The sequence below is a fragment of the Schistocerca americana genome, chromosome 8, assembly GCF_021461395.2.
Source record: "Schistocerca americana isolate TAMUIC-IGC-003095 chromosome 8, iqSchAmer2.1, whole genome shotgun sequence".
NCBI classification, from domain to species: domain Eukaryota; kingdom Metazoa; phylum Arthropoda; class Insecta; order Orthoptera; family Acrididae; genus Schistocerca; species Schistocerca americana.
The window spans coordinates 425,546,819-425,560,044 of NC_060126.1; positions in this window are offsets into that span (position 1 = coordinate 425,546,819).

The following is a 13,226-nucleotide window of genomic DNA, read 5'->3' on the forward strand; positions in this document are numbered from 1 at the left end:
GGTGCAATTTTCCCAGCTCGAGCCGGCGATGTAACTGAATTTTGTGCAGCCGTAATAATGTTTATTAAATAGGCCCGAATATGGCCCAACCCTGCTACTTGCATCTGTAGGCAGTATTTGGTAGCCTTCCCCACTTGAATTTGAAGTTATGGTGAGGGTTTGCATTCTATATGTACGCTGTTAAACATAGCGGAGGAGTAGCACGAATTAAGTAAAAGCATTGCCCTACTGACAGCACGATTTTATTGGTTACTCTAGTGTCACAATTTTAATTAATCTTAACTGTTGTTAATGCAACTCATTGTTACATAAATGTAAGACAAAGTCCTGGTCTCAGTGATTTGTCAAATTAATATTTCTGTCACGCCACAGCTCGCTCGAATTGTTGTATTTATTTTAGTGTCAGACTGCTGATGACTGTTAAGGTTAAACAGGTTTTACTTGAACTGTCGCGGATATGTACAGGACGTGCACCTTAAACCAAATAATGCGTAAATGACTTTTGGAGAAGTAATTTTGTCATCTCAGGTCCAACACTCAACGTTGAAATTCTATACATGATCGATTGACAATGAATCAAATTTGCTACTGTTTTGAGATTCCTTGTCATTGGTGTTTCTCTTACATGCATGAAATTTTTGTGCACTAAAACACGTCCGAGAACAATATTCACTCACTTTCCAATACCACTCTGGCAGTTCCACGTTCCAGTCGAAGAATAAATGATAGTAGCTTACCAGTTCTGGCTTTTACCTAAGTACCAAGGTAAACCTCCAAAAACCTTCATCGGACCTGGAAGACTGTTGTTGTTGTTGTGGTCTTCAGTCCTGAGACTGGTTTGATGCAGCTCTCCGTGCCATACAGTAAAGCTGCATGCCCCCCGGGAAAAATTACGGCCGTACTTTCCCCTTGCTTTCAGCCGTTCGCAGTACCAGCACAGCAAGTCCGTTTTGGTTAATGTTGCAAGGCCAGGTCAGTCAGTCATCCAGACTGTTGCCCCTGCAACTACTGAAAAGGCTGCGGCCCCCCTTCAGGAACCACACGTTTGTCTGGCCTCTCAACAGATACCCCTCCGTTGTGGTTGCACCTACGGTACGGCCATCTGTATCGCTGAGGCACGCAAGCCTCCCCACCAACGGCAAGGTCCGTGGTTCATGGGGAAGGAGGAAGACTGTAACAATTTCAGTATATTTCCGGGACAATTTCTTCCGTTCTCCCGGACAAAAGTTAGAACTATGCGTATGTTTATTGTGTACTGTGTTTGTATGTTGGGTATCGACACGAGTGTTGTTGAAGGTATAGTGCGATGACGTGCTCGACTTCCGGTTGTAATGGTTCTTTATTTACGTGAACATTACGGTACTCCAACCCCAGTTCTCGATACCAGTAATATCGTACTACTTTTCTGCGAAGTAACAGACATATTTTGGTGACAATATTCACATTTGGTTATATTAATGTATAGATACCCCGATGTATCGATATATTACAGATATGGTTCTTGTGTGTATTCATTTCTGTGAGACTGTCATAATCTTTGACTTACTGTAATCGTTTTGGCGCGAATGCGCACAGAGCAGTCTTTGTTTCACTTTGCGGAAGTTAAGTTGTTATTTCGCTTTGTAAAAGAACAGTCAAGTCTTGTGTTTGGTTAAAGTGGAAATTAAATATATGAAGACTGGTACAAAACAGTTTTCTTGATCATGTGACAATTAAAAAGAAGTACATGTGAATTTACAATAAGTTCAATAAAAATGTGGTTCGTGAACACCAAGTCAAAAATTATTTCTGCCGTACCATTGTTCTGATCTGAGATTGTTTGATCATTAAGAATTTCCTGAAAAACGCATTTGTTAGGTCTTCAAATATTGCTAAAATACAGATCTGGACCTTCTAGCAGTCAGTGTGGAATCACCCTAGAATCAACAAGACGAGCCATAACGACTTCGACGAAATCTACGTGGGAATCCATTCGAGATAAGTGCCAAAATTACTGACTTTTTTACAGTGACTTCATTATTTCCATTCTGACAAAACCATCCACAGTCAATAACTTTGTTGTTGCCCGATAAAGCGAACATATGCTGCGTGAGAAACATTATTAATCTGATTTCTCACCTACTTTGCAAGTGGTGGTATTGTTAGACGGTCCAGCACTAATTTTCGACTTTCGCCATTGCGATCGCGCAGTGCAGTGTGTGGCTGGGAGTCATTTATTTTCCATCTATCCCATTCCCTTCCTTGTCCGTTCCTCTATTTCAGAAATAAACGGATACTGAATAGTTGCACGAATAGCAGTTTTGGGATATGATTCAGTAGTTTTACATAACAGCTCAGCGATCCACAAAGTAATACCACTCGCAGATATCAGTTAAGGCGACTCTGTTTGTTAGAAATACCTGGAGGATGCCAAGCTTCATGTTATTGGCGTCGTGATAGAAGACTACCTACGGTAATAGCTGCACGGAAAACACGCGAATGAGCTCAGTTGGATCACTGTACAAGGGCCGTTCAATGAGTAATGCCCCATATTTTTTTCTTAGAGCATATTTATTGTTAAGCGTCAGAGTTTGATGACAATACACATCAACATGTTTTGTCCATGTCTTATTTTCCTACGTAGTCTCCATCACGTTCTATGGCCGTACGAAAACATTGTGGAGGAGCATGTATTCCCTGCTGGTAACAGCTGTTCTCCTGTAGGCGTAGCCAATTTGTCACTGCATGACTGACACTCACGTCATCTTCAAAGAGTGTTCCCCATAGAGAATCTTTAAACGGCTCAAAGAGATGTAAGTCCAAGGTAGTAGGGGGACAAGGTTTGTGCCAGCACACGTTACATTGTTGCCAAATTTATTCAAGATGGTGGGATGTAGACTTGGCAACATCGCATGATGTCATCCAAGATGGCGAATTTTGGCGGGAGAATAGTCCAATTGTACTTCGTCCACTAACCTAACCTCAAGAAAAAACGGCGGGAATTTTGAATTTTGGCGGGAAAATAGTCCAAATGTGCTACATCGACTAACCTAAGCATCCAGAAGAAAAAATGGTGGAAAGTTTGAATTCCAACACGATAATGCATGCAAAGACCATACTTGTCTTTTTATTATTATTGATTATCATTCATTAACATTCATTATTATTTATTATTATTTATGATCATTTATTATTATTTATTATTATTGCCTGCCTCCACTAGAAAATTCCCTCCAAATTCAAATTCCAACACGATAATGGCTTAAAACCTTACTTTTGTTTATTATTATTCATTATTATTTATTAACACTCATTATCATTCATTGTCATTTATTACCATTCATTATCATTTATTATCATTCATTATCACTTATTATTATTATTATTTATTATTATAGGCCTACATCCATTAGAAAATTCTGGTAAACCTTGCGGGATGTAAGGTCGTGGTCCATGAAACTCTTCAGCTCCTAACGTTTCGTCCAGTGCTTCGCTGGACATCTTCAGAGGGGTGTTTCTACTCCGGTGAGTCGGCAAGACTCACCGGAGTAGAAACACCCCTCTGAAGATGTCCAGCGAAGCACTGGACGAAACGTTAGGAGCTGAAGAGTTTCATGGACCACGACCTTACATCCCGCAAGGTTTACCAGAAGATATGTCATCCGGTCGTGAAAGCCTTCATACTATCATTAGAAAATTGCCCCAAATTCAAATTCCAACACGATAATATCTCGAAAACTGTACTTCTATTTATTATTATCATTTATTATTTATTCAAGATGTCCGCTTTTCTCCGCGAGAAAGCCATTTCCTTACATCCATAACAAAAATCTATCACAAGTTCAAATCCCAACACCATAATTGATCACACGTACGAACTTTCTCCGTCACTTATCTTTTTTCACTGGTAGCCTATCATGATTGCGTCAAATAATAAACTGCTCTTATAGTAATGTAAGTCATGTCCTTTGATTTTGCAGGGGGGAAGGGACTGAAGACTTTATTTCAAGCAGTACGGTCATCACTTGTTCTCCAACACAGTTAGCACACACATCTTTGATATCGTAGTGCAGTCGCCACGACGTCTGCGCTCCAACTGAATTAGTTCAAATCCTCGCCACCCCCTGGCCAGTGCGCAGAGAGACTGCCTACGCGTGTCACGTGAGGCGGGCGGCCACTAGCGCGGGGGTCGAGCCCAGCGATCGCTCCCACGTCGTAAACATGTTTTCGCTGGACACGCTGGAACTTGTCGAGTTTGACGTCACAGCGGCCCCTTGTCTGCTCACCACGTGTATTCGTCGCCTCCGCATGTTTGCCGCCAAAATTGTCTGCCTTGGAGCTGAATTACACAACGGTCGACTGTTCGCTGCCACACTTTTGGCGCCACGTTCAAACCTGTCAATTCCGACCGCTCACCGTCCACCACGTGTGCCTGTGCGAGCGAGAACGCGGTGCTACACTTTTGGCGACAAAGTTTGCTAGACAGTGGAATCCGCCATGACTGTATAACAGCACGTTTGGACCGCACTAGAACGGCTGGTAATTGACTCGCTCTCGCGTACGCGTAATAACTGTACAATCGCTGCGCCGCCACCCCACTTACGTCACACACCCTCCATACACGCGACGGGCATAGCCTTCTGTAAATACCTGGAAAATGACTCTTTATTTCAGACATTATGGTCGTGCAGGTGTGTTCCAACTGACTTCTCCATGCTCACACAGTGAAACTCCAGAGCGCAGCTGACGTACGCGCGGCCGGCTGAGCCCGTTCCATCGGCAGCTCCCTGGCCGGCTGACGTCAAGCGACCAGCGGTGCCCGCACAGCCCCCTCCCCGTACGGCCAGCGCGCCAGGTAGGCGGCCAGCGGCGCCTAAGGGTCCCACCACAAACGGTCAGCCACGCTAGCCTCAGAGTCCGACTACGTAAACATCTTTCTGCGCCCGCGAGCACTCAACGCTGGACAGGATGGAACCTGTCGACCACGTGCCGGAGAAATGATACGTTTGGCGCCAGAGTTTGACCGACAGTGGAATCCACCATGACCGTATAACAGCGCGTTTGCTCGTCGCGAGAACGCTCGCTAATTCACTCTCACCACCCCCCTATATTAAATAATTCAATTTACAATTTCATATACATATGCAAACGTGTTCAACTCCCTAATTTCAACTACTTTTCGAGGACCAGACTGCCACCTCCTCCTCCTAGGAACCAACGCCAAGTTTGAAATCTGCCAGTAAACAAAGCTCACTTGCGCTTCCGCCACCAACCTAAGAAAATTGTTTCAAACTAAGCCACCAGCACTCAACCTCTTCCTACACGTTTCTGGTAAACGGACTAACCCTGCACTACGTCCATCGACCGAGGAACGAATTTACTTTATTTAGGAATGGATTACATGTAACACACCGACATGTCCCACATCATACAGACCTGCAAAACACTCCTATATAACTCATTTATAATGTTCTAGACACACGCTTGCTAATTGTAAACAGTTAAAAATAACTCATAGCACAGCCTACAGACATGCGGACCGCTCGTAAATAATGCAAAACATTTACCTCCAAATAGCCAAACAACTGCTAATTTTCGGAAATAATTTCCGTGCATAGGCTGATGGAAGGAAGAATGAGTGTACTTTATTTATTTACGACATATCTTTTTGAAACTTTTACTTCTCATAGGTTTCGATATGTAAGGCTGACATAAGGCAGTTTCTGAACTCCAATAGTGCACTACACTTGGCAACACAACCACATCCATCAAGATATTCATTCCAATCCAGACCTGTAACTCCTCTACAGATAAATTTGTCCAGTTATTTGCCTACTCAGTCACATTCTGACCAGATTGCCGTTATTGCGCAAAAACATCTCAGACTGTGCTGTGCTGCTCGGGAAAGTATGGAAGTCGTGGAGTATATTTGTCACAAAACACCCGCACTGATCCGACTGTGGTCATCTGACACAGGCCACGCCACACAATAGCAAACAGCTCTTACATAATGCACTACACAATATCAGCAGACGAGCTCTGTACTCTTAAACTCTCCAAATAAAGCACCGCACAGTGCACAGACATGCTCGCAAAATAGTGCAACATACTCGCCCAAACACCACCTGCTGCCAAACCGATCAAGAGTCTCTGCTCGGCCTCCCCCAAACGTGACCTCAACACAGTCGCATTCGCACCTATCACCGGAGAAACTGATATCGCCTATGCGCCTTAGATTACGCTCCAAGGCAGGCCGCGCGCGCGTGCAGTCGGCGGGGAAGGGGATTCCAGAGTCTCCGGCTAGTTCAGCTTCCGAGCGCTCGTGACAGCCGACACATGTGAAAGCTGCATTGTTCTTCTCATGTATACCGCCGGCGTCTCAGGTCTGGACCTGCCTTCACGTCTATTGGCAGAATAGCTCATAGCTCGTTGACACACTCGATTAACGCGGCCGGGAAAACATTTACTACTCGCATGCAACTGAGATGGTGACGGAAAACCAATCACTCTGATCTGCGCTGCAGGCGCGTGTAATCATTGAGAACACTCTATTTATTTTTTTCGAACAACTTATTTAACCATACAGTATATCTATCACGCTATCACTAAACACCAATCCCAGATGTGCCCACAGACACGCACCCAATCATAATTTCAGTACGCACTATAGCAAACTGCTACTAAATAATACATCACACAGATGTGTAGATACTCTCAGTACTCGTAAACTATCCTAATAACGCATAGCAGAGCCTGCAGATCCGCTCGCAAAATAACTCATCAGACGTGCGCAGGTACCCCCACTCTGCACCCTGCCCACAGGATCGTGAAGTCACCCATCCGTCTGATTTCAGACCTCGCACAGCCCCTGCTCGGCTTCCGCAAGCGCGAGTTGGCGCGGTCAACGCTCTCGTCAGCGGTCAAAGCACACACATACGTCCGTCCAGGACCGCGATCCCGAGCCGCGACCACCGAACGCAGGTGAAAGTCAACTTTATATCAACGTAGCATAATTCCAAAGCGCAGCCTCCATATTCTAGGCACACTATAGCAGCACATGTCTTTACCTCCTATGACACTGTGGCACACTGCGCATCGCTCCTCACACGACATTATACGGCCCTTTAACTAAACATAACTACACATCCCTGCTCTCGCCTCGTCGCGTGACCAGCCATCTAAAAACCTTCTCAATATTATTCTTACTTTACAACACTTTTTTTAAAAATAAGATCTAATTTACACCTCCCACCGCACATAACCTCACGCCCGTCCCATCCTCAACATACGCAAACGTTCTCAACCCTATCTTGACACTCATATATCACCCCACAAACGAAGGCCATTGATCAATTTACCATCCTCTTCCCCTTTTTTCGAATTACAAACGTAGCCTCTATCTAAACACCAATCAACTCATCTTTCTCGCACTTTCAACAGTAAAATTAATTTTACACACACCCAGAAATACCGAACGCAATTAACGACTCAAACTTTTATACAGAGCATCAAGCACATACGACACTCACACCAATATTCAAAGCCTGGTCCATATATACCACCTCCAACTTCAATTAAATATTATTACCATTGCCGCAACATTCGACCAGCGCTCGATTTGTACCTATTTTTCCGCTCTTAACTGTTGTCACTAGTGGTCGAATATCACTATTCGTAGATTGCATAAATTTCCACATAAAAAAAATCTCGCCCCGCCGTATAGAGACCCCTATATCCGAACACATAGCATCATTCAACTATCACTTGCTCTTATCTAATAACTCATCCATCAGGTCTTGGGGCAAGGTCATCCCTTTCATTCTTTCTTTCCTTCTTTCAGCAGCAGACAGCTATTTTTATTTTACAGTGGTAGCTAAACTGCGCAATCAATTTAACATCACCATTCGCGAAACATATCTTCAAATACGTAAACACACTTACTCAATTACACAGCGATCTCGCTGAGGACATGACCTTCAATATTACAGTTCTTAATCCAATAACCACCGAAACAAGTACTAAATGCTCAAACTAATCCCATAGCGCCTTACAAAGCGAGTGTCCGATCGCCGCCGGCGGCATGTCAAAGCCACATGGCTCTCCATCTAAACAGCCATCCACTCAGCCCCAGGACCAGAATGCTGAAGTGGGCTCTCCCTATACCTGCTCTCCAGCTATTGTCTAACGACATACAGTGCATAAATGTATTCCTGAATAGCACAGATCTCTATCTCCCCCTTGCATCTCCAACAGGACATGTAAAAGTGTGTCCCCCAGCCAGCGAACCCATCGTCATTCACCCTTCGCTAATAATTTCCACTCGCATATATAAAACCATATTCACTCCTGCCAAAACTCACTTAATAATTAAAAAAAAGCATTCTCCCTTTCTAAGCATAGATGAGTATGCATTTATCTTCACCCATCTGATCTCTGCAATTTAAGTCGGAGAAAGACATGTCTATTACCTTCTGCAACCTGTCTATAAACAGAACGATCTCAGTTACTACAACAGGACCTTGTTTTGACCATTCGCCATAAATGCGCGCAATGTTGTATGCCTCAAACTAGGTACAAGTACAACAGATCCTCAACACCCTATCATCTTTATCCTGTACCATCAAACAGTGAAAAAGTCATAAAGGCACCAATGCGATCCACCTCCAGTGTGGACAAATGGAATTCACAATACTCTCCCTGAATAACTCAGAGAGCAGCCATCCAAGAATTCCTAACTGCTCACCAAATCCCACACCACAAACTACAAATGCCTACATGAACAAGATTATATTAATTATACACACATGCTGCAGAGACCCCTTTAAACTTTCATCACCCACACTTCAAGCAAATGAGAAGCTGCCTCTGGCCCTTGTTCAAACAGTGATTTCTAAAACACTTTTGCACACTGCCGAGCATTTCGTCTTTCTGCCGCGACTTCGAAATCATTGTCTGGTTCTAAACAGACTTTAGCACGGACTGATGCCCGGTCTCTCACAGGAAACTATACCTTGCACCTTGTAAATCATATTCTTGCAGTCGATAGCATAACATTGAATGATTTTAAATAAAGGACACCCACAACACAAGGAAAATAGAAGAGACTGCTGGCGTTGTAGCCACTCCCCTCGAAAGTAATTGACCACCACTACATTTAAACTCTGGCCATGGGGGGTGGGGGTGTGTGGGCACAACTGGTCGCTTGATGACAGCCGGCCAGGGAGCTGCCGATGGAACGGGCCCAGCCAGCCGCGTGTACATCACCTGCACTCTGCAGTATTGCAGTGTGAGCATGGAGAAGTCAGTTGGAACACACCTGCACGACCATAATGTCTGAAATAAAGAGTCATTTTCCAGGTACTTACAGAAGGCTATGTCCGTCGCGTGTATGGAGGGTGTGTGACGTAAGTGGGGTGGCGGCGCAGCGATTGTACAGTTATTACGTGCGCGCGAGAGCGAGTCAATTAGCAGGCGTTCTAGTGCAGTCCAAACATGCTGTTATGTAGTCATGGCGGATTCCACTGTCGAGCAAACTTTGCCACCAAAAGTGTAGCACTACATTTTCGCTCGCACAGGTACACGTGGTGGACGGTGAGCAGTCGGAATCGACAGGTTTTTGAACGTGGCGCCAAAAGTGTGGCAGCGAACGGTCGACCGTTGCGTAATTCAGCTGCGTGGCAGACAATTATGATGGGAAACGTGTGGAGGCGACGAATACACGTAGTGAGCAGACAAGGGGCCGCTGTGACGTTAAACTCGACAAGTTACAGCGTGTCCTGTGAAAACATGTTTACGGCGTAGGAGCGATCGCTGGGCTCGACCCCCGCGCTAGTGGCCGCCCGCCTCACGTGACACGCGTAGGCAGTCTCTCTGCGCACTGGCCAGGGGGTGGCGAGGATTTGAACTAATTCAGTTGGAGCGAGGACGTCGTGGCGACTGCACTACGATATCAAAGATGTGTGTCCTGACTGTGTTGGAGAACAAGTGATGACCGCACTGCTTGAAATAAAGTCTTCAGTCCCTTCCCCCCTGCAAAATCAAAGGACGTGACTTAAGTTACTATAAGAGCAGTGTATTATTTGACGTGATTATGGTAGGCTACCAGTGGAAAAAGATAAGTGACGCAGAAAGTTCGTACATGTGATCAATTATGGTGTAGGGATTTGAACTTGTGATAGATTTTTGTTACGGATGTAAGGAAATGGCTTTCTCGCTGAGAAAAGCGGACATCTTGAATAAATAATAAATGAAAATAATAAATAGAAGTACAGTTTTCGAGATATTATCGTGTTGGAATTTGAATTTGGGGCAATTTTCTAATGGATGTAGGCCTATAATAATAAATAATAATAATAATAAGTGATAATGAATGATAATAAATGATAATGAATGATAATAAATGACAATGAATGATAATGAATGTTAATAAATAATAATGAATAATAATAAACAAAAGTAAGGTTTTCAGCCATTATCGTGTTGGAGTTTGAAATTGGAGGGAATTTTCTAGTGGAGGCAGGTTAATAATAATAAATGATAATAAATAATAATAAATAATAATAAATATTAATGAATGATAATCAATAATAATAAAAAGACAAGTATGGTCTTTGCATGTTTTATCCTATTGGAATTCAAACTTCCCGCCATTTTTTCATCTGGAGGCTTATGTTAGTGGATGTAGAACAATTGGACTATTTTCCCGCCAAAATTCAAAATTCCCACCATTTTTTCTTAAGGTTAGGTTAGTGGATGTAGTACAATTGGACTATTCCCCCTCCAAAATCCGCCAGCTTGGATGACGTCATGCGATTTGCCAAGTCCACATGCCGCCATCTTGGATGACGTCATCGCTGCCATCTAGAATAAATTTGGCAACAATGCAACGTGTGCTCGCATGAACCTTGTCCCCCTACTCGAGGTTGCCAGGTCTGGATTGTAGGGTGGATGAGGCAGTGATGTCCGAACCAATTTGGCGATGTATTCCTGGGTTATCAGGCTTGTGTGTGGGCTTGCATTATCGTACTGGAGCAAGATATCTGCTGGATTCATGTCCAATCGAACAGTCAGAAACGGTTCTTCGGTTTATTCAGAGTCTTCAAGTATGCCTCTGAATTGATGGTTGACACTCTTGGCATCATATTCACGAAATGACGCCATCACAATCGCGGAAGTCTGCCATCACGACTTTTCTGGCAGAGGTAGTGCTCTTGAATATCTTCTTTTGTGATGAATGAGGATGATGCCAATCCATGGTCTGCCTTTTTTTCCAGGGCAAAGTGGTGCACCCAGCTTTCGTCCCCCGTATCGCTCCATGACAGAAAGGTCTGTCCGTCGGCCACAAAACACTCCAGCAGTTCAAATCAAATGGCCTTTCTTTGAATCTTGTGGTTCACTGTGAGCAATCGTGAAACCCGTAGTGAGCACCTCTTTGAATATCCGAGAGTCTGTATCATTGCAGGCGCACTTCCAATGCTAATGCAGTGCCTGCGACAAGACGTCCCGAGCATGGCTGATCATGGAGCTCTTTTTCTGCATTCGCTGTGGCTGTAACTTTCTTTACCCATCGCCCATCAACTGCAGCATTGCCATACACTGCACACAAACGCTTAAGGATATTCACCACGGCCTCTTTTTCTGCACACAAGAATTCAGCAACAGCACGGTGCTTGTAACGTGGGTTGTATGTAGATCCCACTTTGACGCTGTACCACGGCTCTGCCATCTGCCAGAACGATTCGAAACTCCAGAACAAACATATAATGTGAAGCGCCAACAAGGACGTTTGTCCATGTATTTTATCGGCTTATTAAAAAAAAGGGAGGCATTACTTATTGACGACCCTCGTAGATACGCAAGCATCGAACAACAGGTTAATGTCCGCGGGTTTACATGCACAACCACAAGGATTTCTAACAGCGATACAAGGCGAGGTCATAAGACCTTAGCGCTCGCAGTATATTTGCAAATACGTGATTAGTTGCCTAATGCAGTCCATCAGAGGTCGTGGCACACTGTCCGTTACGAAAGACTTTCCTCCATTTTACAGACACTGTCCACTCACTGTTGTTTCAAGCAAAAATTTCAAAATTTACTGCGACCTTCGCATCATAACCGATCGAACAATCCGTTTTCGTAGAACTGAGGTAAGAGTGACATATAAAGCCGAGTCAGCCACCTTTCTTACACACATCGCAGCACCCTACATCCGTAATTTGCAGACCACCTACAAGTACAGGGTTCGGGCAGATGAGGAGGAAGCCATGTCAAAAGGGAAGTTTGCACACATTGTCCCTATGATAATATCGAGCACCAGTGTATCCTAGAGCGAACGAAGAAGAGCCAGCAAGAACTAAAAGGGAATCCTCGGCTCTATTACCAATCGGTCTCCAGGAAGATAGCTTGTCAGTCGTCGAAGAGCGTAGGTAAGTCACTGGTAAATTCAAGTCTAAGCCGTTGTCATTATAATAACATGACGTAAAGATGAATTAGCCAATAAATGATAATAGTAAATCTGTCTACACAATACAAGTTATTACGACAAGGAAGTATCTGCTCTCCTCCTGTTCTAAACAGCAACTTTCGAAATGGCTGCAATGTTCCAGGGATAAATATAATAGCGGCTGGTCCCGGAGGTGGTTCGAGTCTTCCCTCGGGCATGGATGTGTGTGTTGGTCCTTAGGATAATCTATGTTAAGTAGTGTATAAGCTTAGGGACTGATGACCTTAGCAGTTAAGTCCCATAAGATTTCACACAATTTGAACATTTGAACATAAATATAATACAAAAGGTTGCTACCAAAGTTGAGAAACGATTTAAATGATCACTTATCGACTACTGAAGCAAAGTCGATTGTAGTACCTTGCAACAAACTCTGTGATCCTAAACTAGCTTCATATTACGTAAATTTAATTTTTTTGTACACGTGTTTGTAACAACAACACAGCATCGCTCGCCCCGTGGATACTATACGATCCAGCTGTAATTGTGTTTTCAGATAACCGTAAGAAATCTAGATTTCGAATGTTAAAATCAGATAAATTCATTATTCCATATTTCGTTAACATGAATTGAGGGTCTGTGACAACTAAACATCACGACAGGATAAGTGATTTCATGGGGGACCTACTGCTTTGGCTAATTACAAAACTGTATCTCGAATTGATAAAGGATCCTGATGCTATAACAAAATTCAGTTAAACGAAGTTCTCAAAAGTACATTTCACTCACATAACGTAAGAGGACG